Source organism: Coenobita brevimanus, chromosome 62, assembly GCF_032717465.1.
Source record: "Coenobita brevimanus isolate Jiangsu-jjx chromosome 62, ASM3271746v2, whole genome shotgun sequence".
NCBI lineage: Eukaryota > Metazoa > Arthropoda > Malacostraca > Decapoda > Coenobitidae > Coenobita > Coenobita brevimanus.
The window spans coordinates 33,028,463-33,042,623 of record NC_137015.1 but is presented as its reverse complement, the minus strand read 5'-3'; the positions used below and the strand labels follow the sequence as shown (position 1 = coordinate 33,042,623).

At 42.6% G+C, this 14,161-nt stretch overlaps 1 protein-coding gene across 1 annotated transcript in view; it reads right to left on the bottom strand.

The window, feature by feature from the left end:
• The window catches only part of LOC145404028 (uncharacterized), a 128,776-nt gene extending 117,370 nt beyond the window's left edge, over positions 1–11,406 (bottom strand). The window contains exon 1 of the mRNA XM_080275631.1: positions 11,313–11,406. The gene's annotated coding sequence lies outside the window, so the exon portion shown is untranslated. The remainder of the gene's footprint in view (positions 1–11,312) is intronic.
• Positions 11,407–14,161: the final 2,755 nt, after the last annotated feature.

Genomic DNA, 14,161 nt, shown 5'->3' with positions numbered 1-14,161 from the left:
TACAAAGGAATCCATGAAATTACATAATACCATCAGGTGATGGCAAGAATAAAATAAGAGATGTCCACTGACTCAAGGGATTCAATGGGATAATAAAAAGAATGAGAAGAGTATCATATGTACACCAATGAGTATTCAAAAACCTTGCCTCTATGAGAATCCATCTTCTGGGAGCCATTCATTAACAGTAAGCTTTGAACACCTGATGATTTTTTAGTGGTCTGCTTGGAACTCTCAGAAAAAGCCTTGGATGCAACATCAGTGTGTTTATCCTGCAGAGAAAGGAATAATATAATTAACCCTAAAGAACTGGCTGGGACACTTTGGAATTTGACATATCCTTACATGATTTTACTCTTATGAGGGACGCACCTTGCCCTTAACCCTTCAAATCCGGTAATGAATTTTAGCCATCTCTAGATAATTTTATTCAACTTTGGACAGACCTCTTGTAATGTATGGGTTTATGAAAGATGCATCTAACTCTTTCAACTTGGGAACTCTCTCTAAAGTTTAATAAAATTGTCTGGTGGCACCAAAAAACATAAAATACAGGTATAGTATCAGTGATGGAATGATAAAGCTAAACATACCAAAGCTAAATGAAAAGGTGAAATCTACATTTTCACCATGCCAACCATTTACCTTGCATACATGGCAAGGAAGGGACAAAACCCTGGAAGAGGAAAACCCCAAAACAGAAGAATGTACCCCACAAATTGGACCATACATCCATATAACTCTACTTCATATTTCAAGCAAACAAATCTTCAGCTCCATACCACAGGCCAAATAATATACGCAAACAAACATGCTTTATAATGCCAGAGGTGAAATGCTTTTCAACTGACTACAGTGTATGAAAAAAGGTGTACACCTTATAATGAACATTCCCACACACTTCAAATGTCAATATACTTCATCAATTCTTCTGTTGCTGCACCTTCCAAATCTTGTTTACTTACACTTTTGATTGCCACATTTGTCCATCATCTTGACCCTCCATACCTCCTCATGTCCTGAATCTCATTCAAATATACAGTTGACCCTCTATATTTGCAGGGGACACATACAAATTTGCACGGGAATGGTAAAAATTCATGAACACTTGGCATCCTCAAAAACAGTTCTTGTATTCACAATTTAGCTGTGTGATTACCTATAAACCCTTGGCAATGCCCCCTGACCATCTTAAGATATTAGAATCCATTTGCTTTGAGTATATTTTGAGATTATTAAACTATCTCAAACAATAAAGTCATGAACATTGACGGCCAACTGTACTCAGTACCCAGTTATGAGCCCCACTGGCAAGTAGCACCCTACAAATTATGATTCCTGATTCTGGCCATTCCCAAGCCTTGGATAATGCAGACTGCTCAAAAGACAATTAAGACATCAATGAAAAATATCAGAATGGGTGCCATAGTACCAAGGACTTTCTCCTGACATGGCTAGAATGGTTTCTGCTCTGGCATTTGAACACCACACACCTGGCAACAGTCAAGTGTCTGAACACTTAGATCACAATAAACTCTGTCCTACTTGCTATGGTTTGAGTTCCAGAAATGGTCAAAAATTGACCTAAGCTCATTGTTGTAAATATCAACCAACTCATCAGAAGAAAGACTGGAAGAATCAATGGAGTTTAAACATTGATCAATTTCGAGACACATCAACTGGTGGTCAACATTCTTGTCATTTCTCATCCTGATGACCTTTTTATATGATGGGGATTTCGGGACATCAAAACTAAGAAAGATCAAAGCATGATCAGAGATGAGGGGGTCAAATGAGTCAACCTCCACATCTGATATGCGCTTGCAACCAACAGGGGACAGGATCAAGTCAAGGATATGTCCTGAGACATGAGTTGGGTTACTCATATGATTGAAAAAATTGTTCTGGGTGATCAACTCAAGGAATTCTGAAGAAAATGGTTTTGACTCTGGACTGTCAACCCAATAATTGAAATCACCACAAACAAGAAGTCCTCCAGGTTTAAGAGAAAACCCTTCAAGAAACTGCCCAAACTCCTCCATAAAACCTCGATCTCTGCCCAGATGACCCGGTCGATAGACAATTGCAATTCTAATCGTATTCTGATGGAAATTTATTATCTATCTATCTATCTATAGCCCGACGCCCTACTCCCGCAAAGGGTGGCCGCAGACAAAACGCCTCCAAGTCACTCTGTCACCCACCATTTGACTACCCTCCCCCCAACTCCCCCCCCTCCCTCATATACCTCTCAACTCCATCCCTCCACCTCATCCTCGGTCTACCCCTCCCTCTCCCTCCCTCCACCTCACCTACATACACCCTCTTAGTCAGTCTTTCATTCTCCATTCTCTCCACATGTCCACACCACCTCAGTGTATTTCTCCTAATCTTCTCAACCACATCCACATCTACCTCACAACGTTCCTTCACTTCTTCATTCGTCAACCTGTCCCTCCATGTCACTCCACATGCTCCTCTCAAGCAACTCATTTCCACTGCTCTCACTCTTGACTTGTTCCACGCCTCGCTTCCATACGTCAGGGTAGGGATCACAATACAATCATGCAGTAACTTCTTAACTTCCATACTCACCTCCCGATTTCTCATCACTGCTTTCAGTGTACCAACAACCTTCCTTCCCTGCTGTACCCTTTCATGTACTTCATCCCCCAAAGTTCCATCCTTACTCATCACACTACCCAAGTTACTTGAATGCACTCACATTCTCCATATCCTCACCATCCAACCTCACTGCACACTCTGTGACTTCATTCCTCTCAAACACCATAACTTTACTTTTGTTTACATTAACTTTCAGCTTCCTCCTCCTACACACTGTCCCAAATTCATTCACCAAACGTTGCAACTCCCATTCATCTTCACTCAACAACACTGTATCATCAGCAAACAGCAGCACCGGAAGCTTCCAAATCTCACCCTCATTCATTAGGGACAGCCCCACATCCACTGCCCTACCTTGCACCTCCTTTACAACCCCATCCATATATATATTAAACAGCCATGGAGACATCACACACCCCTGTTTCAGTCCCACACTGAGATCAAAGAACTCTCTCAGCTCACCATCCACTCGCACCGTAGCCCTAGCTCCCTCGTACATACTCTTCACAACACTCAACAATTTCCCCTCCACTCCATATATTCTTAATACCTTCCACATACCTTGCCCCTCTATTCTGTCATAAGCTTTCTCCAAGTCCATGAAGGCAGCATACACTTTCCTTCCCTTCTCTAGATACTTCTCCACTAAACATCTTAGAACAAATATCTGATCTACACACCCTTTTCCCTTCCTAAATCCCTCTTGTTCTTCTCCAACTAGCTCCTCTGTCATATGCCTAACCCTATCAATGAGTATTCTACCATATATTTTACCAGTCACACTAAGAAGGCAAATACCCCTATGGTTACCACATACTTCTCTCTCCCCTTTTCCTTTGTACAGGGGAACAGTTATACCTGACTTCCAGTCCTCTAGAACCCTTCCCTCTTCCCAAGCCAATCTACACAACTTCCATATCCACTCCACAACAATCTCACCCCCATACCTAAGCATTTCACCACACACTCCATCAATTCCTGGGGCCTTTCCCAGCTTAATCTTCTTCATCGCTTCCACTACTTCCGCCCTACTGATCTCTTCCTCCCTCCTCTCATCTCTTCTTCTCCCAGCCATTCCCCAACCACTTATACTCGCACTGCTCTCACTCTCTACATTCAACAAATCCTCAAAGTGCTCCTTCCATCTCCTCAATTTCTCTCTCTTCTCCACCAACAATCTATTATTCCTATCTTTCACTCCCCTACTATTTCCCCTTTCACACTGCCTTACTTTCTTTAACTCCTTCCAAAACAATTTCTTACTCTCCCTCCATTTCACATCCAGACTCCTCCCAAACTCTTCATCCACTTTCTTCTTACTCTGCTTCACCAGTCTCTTAACCTCCCTTCTCCTGCTCACATATACCTCTCTCTTCTCTCTCTCATCTTCTCCCCTACCTCTACTCGCCAACCATTCACCATATGCCTTCTTCTTTTGTTCCACAGCTCGTTTCACCTCATCATTCCACCATGCTGTCCCTTGCTCACCCTTGCATCTCCTCCTCACTCCACAAACTTATACTTCCAAACTTATACTTCCATAAATTCAAATGAAGATGGGGTCAGGTCTGAGTCAATGAGAGAAACATTTGCAAGTGCTGCCGTGTAGATGAGTGCTATGCCTCCTCCCGGATAGTCAGCAGCAGGCCTGGGAATACTAATTATAGAACGTGTCTTAGGCAAAGCATTATGCATAATATCGACATCAAACTCATACAACCAGGTTTCAATCAAGCACAAAATGTCAAGCTCGTGCTGATTTGCATTTCATTAATATAGTCTATCTTATTATGGATAGAACGAATATTTAAAAGACCCATCCTTAACTGGTTCAAGAGCGACGTAGTCAGTTTTTTGAATGGTCAAAATTGGTGTTTTCAATCAATCTATTCCTATAAGAAATCATAATTGGACAGTCTCTACTTGATGCAAAATGGGCAACCGACTGTGAATTTGAATTAGCATCTTGATGTCTTAAAAAAGAGCAGTTGATGCATTTGGGAGAATTTCTGTTACTACAATCCTTAGATATATGGGTTCCAGCACAAAAGACGCATTTAGGGTCATCATTTTTCCTAGAACCTCTCTCAAATGTATGACCAAAGCCTTGACAGTGATGACACTGTGCAACCCAGAATCTACTGAATGCGCGGCATCTTGTAAGATCCACATAGATGATATTGCCCTGTTCAACAATGGAGGATCTCACCTCTGGCGACATCTTCAAGACAGCAGTTTTGGCGTCATTCCTTGTTCTTGTGAAGAGAAGGTTGAGGGTACAACCTCGATCAATGAGCATCTTAATTTTACTGTTTTTTCTCAGAATGTTTGGGATGATGTCAGAGTCACCCAAGGAAGAGGAAAGGCCTGTCACGGTCATTTTAGGCAACATTTTCTTTGGCTCTGATATGCAAAAAGTGCCCTCAGAGCCAAAATGATCACTCAGCACCCCAGTTGCCTCACCCTTGGCCTCAGCTGACAGAAACTTCATTACCAACCCACCAGCCTTGGTCTTAAGACAGCTATCAACCGGTACAGAGTTAAGTACACCTCTGATGTCTTCTGGTCCCATCTGATTTGTCAGGGCATCAGCACCACTCTTTGGTTTCACAATCAGTACATGCTGTCTATGAATGGCTTTTTTCTGGCCATGAGCACTGACCTCAATCACGCCCCCAGGCAGATCCTTCCCTTCCCCCACGAGAGACCCGCGAACAGCATCCGCAAATGACTTGGCTTGATCTTGCGTGACTGCCATGGCCCATGGGCGATGAGACCTTGGTCTCTAGTGCCTCCAGTCTATTTGAAACGTCTCTAATTGCCTGAAAGATTGGCCCAATAGCTTTATCTTCAAACTCCTTCTTGATACTACTTCCTCCACCTGCCAAGACCTCGTCCGCTGGTGCAACACATTGGCTACACAGCCAGCAAAAGCCCAGCTGGTGGCTCTTCTTCATAAATGTATAGTCGCCTGCGTCCAAATTTTCACAAGCTACTGTATATGAACCCACTCACTGCAGTAGGCGCACTTTAGTGCTTGTGCACTTTTTGCTACAGACCTACTGCAGCGAGGGCACTGGTGTTGTTTGCTCATGATAAAGGAGAACAAAAAACAAAACAAAATGACAACAACAGCAAAAAGTATATACAATACTACCCGGGATAAACCCGGGTAGCGCTGCCCCCGTCTGTGTCACCCTAATTTAGGAGAAAAAAAAAAAAAGAAAACCGCAAAAAACACAAAGAACAGAAATAGAAAAAAAACACACGGTGTCTGTGAGGTCACCAAGAGCAGGTGGGGTACGACTTGACTACCCTTCTAGGAAAGGTAAACCAAATCGAGGTGCTGCAAAAGTGCTGAGATGGTACTGACAACTTTTCCCAATTCGAGCTTTATGGCAGCAGCAAATACGTCACTTAGGCAAGACCTCATTGGTTACGATACTGCCACTGGCAAAGCTTTCCTATTGCACTAAGAAGACAAGTGCCCCTATGATTACCATACATTTCTTTTTTCCCCTTTTCCTTCATATACTGTAGGGGAATACTTAGACCTGATTTTCAATCCTCCAGGACTGTACTCTCTTTCCAGGCCAATCTCCACATCTTCCACATCCATTGTACTTCTATTTCTCCCCCATGCTTCAGCATTTCACCACATACTCCATCAATTCCAAGGGCTTTCTTCTTTTTGACTTTCTTCATTACTTCCATCCTATCGATTTCTTCCTCTCTTCTCACCACTCTCTTTCTCCCAGCTACTTATACTCCCATTACTTTCATTTTCTATGTTCAACAAATCCTTAAAGTATTTTCTCCATCTGCTCACTTTTTCTCCCTTCTCCACCATCAATCTACCATTTTTATCTTTCACTCCATGACAAACTTCTTTATCACCCTGTCTAGCTCTCTCAACCTCATTCCAGAACATTTTCTTACATTCCCTCCACTTTACACTCAAATTCCTCATCCTCTCTTCTTACTAATCTTTTCACCTCTCTCTTCTTCTCTACATATAACTTCCTCTTCTGTCTCTCAACTTCCTCTATCCTCCTGCTTCTCATTCACTCACTACTGTATAAGCTTTCTTTGTTTCTGCCACAGCCTGTCTCACCCCTTCATTCCACCATGCTGTTCCTTGCACCCCCTTTTGTCTTCTCTTCACCCCACACACCACCTCACATGCTGCACAGATTTCTTCTGTGAATATCTTGCACACACTTTCCACATCCCCCATCTGTCCCAAATCATATTTACACAATTGCTCCTCCATGTGATGAGTTTTCCGTGAATGTTGGTGTGCATCAGGGGTCAGTCTTGAGTCCCATGTTGTTTATCATGGTACTTGAAGCCCTTTCACGTGACTTTAGAAACGGACTTCCGTGGGAGTTGTTGTATGCTGATGATTTGGTGTTGATTGCAGAGAATGAAAGGGAGGCGGAGGAAAGATTTAGGAAGTGGAGAGATGGTACTGGGCAAAAGGGTTTAAGGGTAAATGCAGATAAAACAAAAGTGATGATATCTAGGGTTGGTGGCGGTACTGTCAAAGACGAGGGAGAGTGGCCATGTGCAGTTTGCCACAAGGGCGTGGGAAGTAATTCCATCTTGTGCGGTGTGTGTGATAAATGGGTGCATAAGAGATGTAGTGGTATCAGAGGTAGACTGCAAGATAATGCTGATTTTATGTGTACTGCGTGCCGGGGTGAGCAGGTGGAGATCGTCAGACGTGAAAGGATTGAACTTGCTGGTGAATCTCTTGAGTGTGTGGAAGAGTTTTGTTATTTGGGAGACATGTTGTGTGCTGGAGGTGGGGCTGGAGCTGGCTCTGTGGCTAGGGTGAGAAGTGGTTGGAAGAAGTTCAGGGAGCTCTTGCCTCTCCTGACATTGAGAGGGCTCTCCCTACGCGCTAAGGGGTCTTTGTATGCACCATGTGTTAGGAGTGTAATGCTGTATGGCAGTGAGACCTGGGCAGTGAAGGAGGAAGACATTCGCCGGCTCAGACGTACAGAAATGACAATGATTAGGTGGATGTGCAGTGCGTCCCTGCGTCCAAGGCCTGGAGGGGCTGGGTTTACAATGGAAGAGTTGAGAGGTAGGATGGGACTGGAGTGTATTGGTGTTGTGATGAGGAGAGGTAGATTGAGGTGGTTTGGACATGTGGAGAGGATGGTGGATGATAATTGGGTGAGGAAGGTGAGAAGTGTTAATATTGGGGGTGGGGTTATGAGGGGCAGACCGAGAAAGACATGGGACGAGGTCATTAAGTGTGACCTTAGGGTTAAGGGACTGAACAAGGAGGCTGCAATGGATCGTGCAGCGTGGAGAGCCGCCATTAGGTGACCAAGGCCGACACATGCAAGCATGTTGGAGCCTATAAAAACGAAACGAAACGTCTCTCTTATATTCTGCCTTTTTTCCATCCTCTTGCAACCTTTCTAGCCTCCTTGTATGCACTACTTCCTTCTGTCCTTTCCTTCCCCTACTCCTCCACTTTCACCATCACCATGTGGTGGTCAGAAAGTCCACTCCCCGAACCACTGTATACTCTTGCATCCATACACACCTTCTCATTCTATCATCCACACACACACATTCAATCACTGCCTCCCAGCCATTCCATTCACCACGCATCCTTCTCATCACTCGCCACACACAGTATACCTGTGAATTTTTTGTCTAAAGAGGGTATTGGCTATCACCACCCCCCTCCCTACACAACTATCCACTAGAGCACTGCCATTATCATCCACTTCTGCAGGCACACCCCATTCTCCAACTACTCCATCCACCCCCACATTCCCTACTTTTCTTCATATTTCCAATCAAAAACACTCTCTCATTCCTTTCAAACTCTTCCAAGTAAGCTTCCACATTAGTCCAGAACTCGTGTCACTCTACTTGCACGAAATGGCATTGGCGCATACACAAACGATTGCCCACATCATACAGTGTACACCTAATTACCTGAAATCCAGTCAAAATGTTGTTTAACTTAATATAAAATCAGGATTCGCAGTAAAACAGGCTAAAGATAGCAGAATTGTTTCACCTTTAGCCCGACAACTCACCTTGATGGACCTGTTGTTTGTATAAATACGGTATATTTTGATTTGACATGCATACAATTACTTTGCATGGTAAATCAACATTTATGCAAAATATAAGTCTGTCAGGGTGTGTTGGTGATCTGAAGGGGAAATACCTACTAACTCTAGGATGTTTTCACTCTGAATCCTGATTGTTTATTAACAGTTAAACTCATCCATTCATCCATCATTAAGCACATTTTTTTTACTAGATTTCTGATAATTGCGTGTGTATGAACCTATTTGGTGATAAAAATTATATTTTTCTATTAAAAGTGCTGATTTGCTATTTCGTTACACTGGATTTGGAACTAAGCAACAAAATGAATCATGTTGCTATATCTTGGGAATTTGATGTTATGGTTCTGTGAACACCATCCAAAAAGGTAAAGGGACACTTTACTTGATGCAGTAGGACATTAACAAATCCCTTCATATTCCTCCAGTTTGTTTTCTGTATATTTCTATTATCAGGGTGGTAAATTACATTCTCCTGCTGAAAAACTTCCCACTGCTTATATCATCTATCTATCTATCTATTGCCAGATGCCTCAATCCCATTTGGGGTGGCCACAAACAAATCGCCTTCAAGTCGCCCTGTCCCTTGCCATTTCACTGCCCTGCTCCCAACTCACACTCCCCTCTCTCATATACCTCTCCACACCATCCCTTCATCTCATCCTCGGCCTCCCCCTCCCTCTTCCCCCCTCCACCTCACTCACATACACTCTCTTCGTCAGTCTTTCACCCTCCATTCTCTCCACATGGCCAAACCACCTCAGTGTGTTCCTCATAACGCTTCCTATCACATCCACATCCACACCACAACGCTCCTTTTTATCCTCATTCGTCAGCCTGTCTCTCCATGTGACTCCACAGGCTCCTCTTAAATAACTCATTTCCACTGCTCTCACTCTTGACTTGTGTCCTTCCAACAACGTCCAAGCTTCACTTCCATAAGTTAGAGTTGGTATCACAATACTGTCATGTACTAACTTTTTCACTTCCATACTCACTTCCCTGTTTCTTATCACTCTTTTCAAAGAACCAGCAACTTTTCTTCCCTGCTGTACCCTTTCAAGCACTTCACCCTCCAAACCTCCATCCTTACTCATCACACTACCCAAGTACTTAAACGTACAGTACTCACATTTTCCAATTCCTCACCATCCAACCTCGCTGTACATTCACTGACTTCACCCCTCTCAAAGACCATCACTTTACTCTTCCCTACATTCACCTTTAGATTCCGTTTCTTACACACTCTCCCAAACTCATCCACTAAGCCTTGCAGCTCCCCTTCGTCTTCACTCAACAACACAGTATCATCTGCAAACAACAGTACAGGGAGTTTCCAAACACTATCCTCTCTCACCAGGGCCACTCCAACATCCACTACCCTACCTTGTACCTCTTTTATTACCCCATCCATGTACAGATTGAACAACCATGGAGACATGACACATCCCTGTTTCAACTCAACTTTCAAAAAGAAAAATTCGCTTAGTTCACCATCCACACGCACTGCAGCCTTTGCACCATCGTACATACTCTTCACAGCATTCAACAACTTCCCATCTACTCCATATATTCTTAACACTTTCCACAATCCTTGTCTATCCACCCTGTCATATGCTTTCTCCAAATCCATCTGCACCTAAGGTTGTTTATTTATAGTGTAATGAATGAAACCTTAGTCAACATACTGAAAGGTGAATTTCATTTCCCAACTTCCCAACTGGATGCTAGGTAGGTTACATTAAATTATTAGGTACCGGGTACTGTTACACTAGGTTAGGTTAGATTTAATTAAACATTTATGTCAGGACAGTCCCTTTCACCATTACTCTTCATGATGAAACAAGCTGACAACAGAATATAGCTAAAAACAACGGGGGAGACAAATTTTGCATGAAATGTTTATCACCCCATAAATAAACAGAAAAATATAACAACTATCAGGAAGAAGTACTGATTTCGTAAGGTGCTTCTACTGCTTCAAATAAAGCATACCTTTACGTCCAAAAGTATTTTAATTTAGAACAAAGAAATTACACAGAACTGCATTAACTAAGTGGCAAGAAAATAATCTGCGTTCATTAGGCCCTGTTCACATGAGGCATTATTAAATGCAGTGTCTACTGCCAGGGAAATGTGGCTGTAGACACCACGTTTCCCTGGCAGAAATAGTCAACCATAAGAAAACCTCGAACCGCTGAACAAATGCGCAATAGGAGGGGAAATGTCGATTGCGTGTTTGGTCCAGCGGTTGAGAAAAACGCGCGGGGGCATGTATACAGTCCAATACACTACCACTGTCTCTGCTAACGCGCATTTGAAAACACCTCGTGTGAACAGGGCCTTAGCTGGACTTTACCAGGACATGTATATGGGTCCTGGACTGTACCACTAGCTAATTCGTACCGTACCGAATTTTCACCCAGAATTATCATATCGCTGAACTCGACCAGAACTCTTGTAGCTAAAATCATTGGGCGGTGTTGCTAGTCAATACGAAACTTTAAATCTCGCCCCCACAGGTTGCGAATGCCTGGCGAAAATAAGTACGTGGAGAGTAATATGGTTTGCATACATACATACCGGTAGGCACACTTCACAACTTAAACTTCGTGACCTAGTGGTCTCTTCTGATGTTGTGTGCTTACGAGACTCCTTCACCCTTCTTGTTCTTCGTGACATTTCCCAAACTCCTCTAAACAATCACATATCAGCGTCAACAATCATGGCCGCCGCCCCGATCTCTATATCCTGAAGCTCTGGAAGCCTATAGTGATTGCCAACAGAAGCAGTTTTATTCTCTTATTATATTATTCTCATAGAGAACACAATTACTATTGATTCATACTGTTACAAGGAATATATTTCGTAGCAGTATTAAAAAAAAGGGGGGGTTAAAAGGGCTTTTTGGAAAAACTTCAATTGCCGTGGAGGAGTAACATGGAGCTTAGCGTCACAAGTGGAGGTTGCAGAAGAAAATTTAATAAAATTCTTTACTACAACCCGGTCTTCATATAGCTCAAACAAATGATAAACAAATAAAATTCCAGACTACAGCTGCTTATACAAAATTTCACCAAGTTCACCTGTAAAATTTAACCCGTTCTCTCTCTGCGCCTCTACGGAACACGTGTTCGGAGTTCTTATCAGGAGTTAAAAAAAAAAAAAAAAATCATAGTGAGGAGTAATTAATTGCTTCACTGCTATCTTTTCCAGGTTTGTTGCACATTTCTCGTTAATTATGAATATATGTAGGGACGCAGTACACAAAGGCACGGCATTTTGTCCGTGATTCAGTCTTAATTCAATACTTTTATCATAGCAATGTCACTGCCTGGGGAAGAAGACGGGGTAAGTGATGGACTCGCCCAGATGTCTTTGACGGATTTCCTTCAGGAGGCTGTGGGAGAAGGTGGAGCGGGAGAATACTATCCTACTCTTGGCCACCCAATCCGCCCACAGCGACCCCCAAATCGCAGGTCAGTTGGCAACAGTATCCCATAAAACAAGGAAGACATTAACCCCAGAAGTAAGTTTATGAAAGTGTAGTTTGGTCTAGGATCAGCCGTGTTTTTTTTTTTTTTTTTTTTTTTTTTTTTTTGCGGCATTAAAGAATCTCCGACCATTCTGTGGTGAAAGTTTTCTAAATTATTTTAGAATGGCTTTACTTCGTTGATGTGAAATATATATATATATATATATATATATATATATATATATATGGAGCCTCTGTGGTACAGTGGAAAAGTGAGCGTTTCACACACTGGTGAGCGCGGGTTCGCCTCACGCCAGAGTTGTAAAAACTTTGGGAAGAGTTCACCAAGCATCTTGCTACTTTGGCAGACACAAGGGGTGCTGTGGTTGAACCAGTGTTGCATACTAGTATGCTTGCATCCAGTCGGCTTAAGGTGGGCCGATTACACTTGGTTCACAGACTACACACACATCCAAAGCCACTACAATCACACTCACAAGCTCTTCTCACCCTACATACAGTCTCTACCAGACAGCCTAAGCCACTGGGTAGAGATACATTGCTTCAGTAGGGATAGGCCGGTCCTGCAGTGGACCTCAACGGCTGATGATATATATATATATATATATATATATATATATATATATATATGTGTACATACAAGGTGGTGCAAAAGTAGGTTGACATTATTATGTTTGTGAAAGTCTTATGTTATGTACACTCTTATGTAGCCTAAAAGTCTTATGTTATTTATTTACCGTTTATTCCAACACAACCATTTATCATTCATTCCAACACAAAAGACACACTAAAAGTGTGTCTTTTGTGTTGGAATAAATGGTAAATGTCAACCTACTTTTGCACCACCCGGTGTATATTCATTCATTCATTGCCAGACGCCATGTATCCTAAACGGGGTGGCCAAGGGCTTAGAGTTAACTGTTTTACAGGGAGGGGCACTAATCCTCCACCAACCCCACTTGACACGTAGGGAGAACGTTATGCCAACAGCATCTGGTGTTACCAGGCGGTCACCCATCCAAGTACTAACCAGACCCAACGTTGCTTAATATATATATATATATATATATCAATACAAGAAAGAAGGAACCACAGGTAACAAGCTCACAATAATCCCCTCCCCAGTATCCCCCACCCCCAAAATAGTACCGTAATTCATTTTGAGACACCTTGAGACATTGCATTAAAAGGACTGGAGGCTGTAGGCAGAAGGAAGTGAAGCCAAAGTGATGATGTCATGTTACCATGACAATCACTGAATTGCTGTGCTGGTTCAACACAAACATCCAACAAGGGGCTAACTGAAGGTTTTCCTTTAAATTTATACTGCTCTGAATGCTGGTGTGCTGGCTATATGCCACAGAACTAAAGTACTGTACAATGACATAAGGTATTTATCATCTGACAATACAGAATACTCACCAACTTAACGTTATACCACTGGAGTACAATAAGATTGATATGAGAATACATTTATGGTGGTTTTCGTACTTACATGTTGACTGCTCTTCCTCCAAGAGGAAAAAAACAAGAGATGTCATTGTAAAAGCCCCTCATCAGATGTTTGTGTTGAACCAGCATGGCAGTTGTCAGGGTAACATGACATCACACTTCAGCTCTCCATAGATACAGAAGAAGACAGTTCTATGGGGCAACCTGTTGCATACATGAAGGACTGAGAGTATAAGTTAACTCTTGCTATGCACCAAGCATAATGCCATAATGGGGTCTATAAATGACTGCATTGCCCAGAGGCAAAATGGGGATCCTCTGTTTGGCTCAGTGGCAAGGTGCGCATATATGAAGCGTGGGGGCTTGAGATCAAATCCTGGCCAGGAGTGTGATTAATTTGTTATGTTTCTTTTTGGTTATTACGTTGGTGGCAGGGAGGGGATGTGAGGCATGGCTTGGTTGGTAATCTGATGTTGATCCTTGG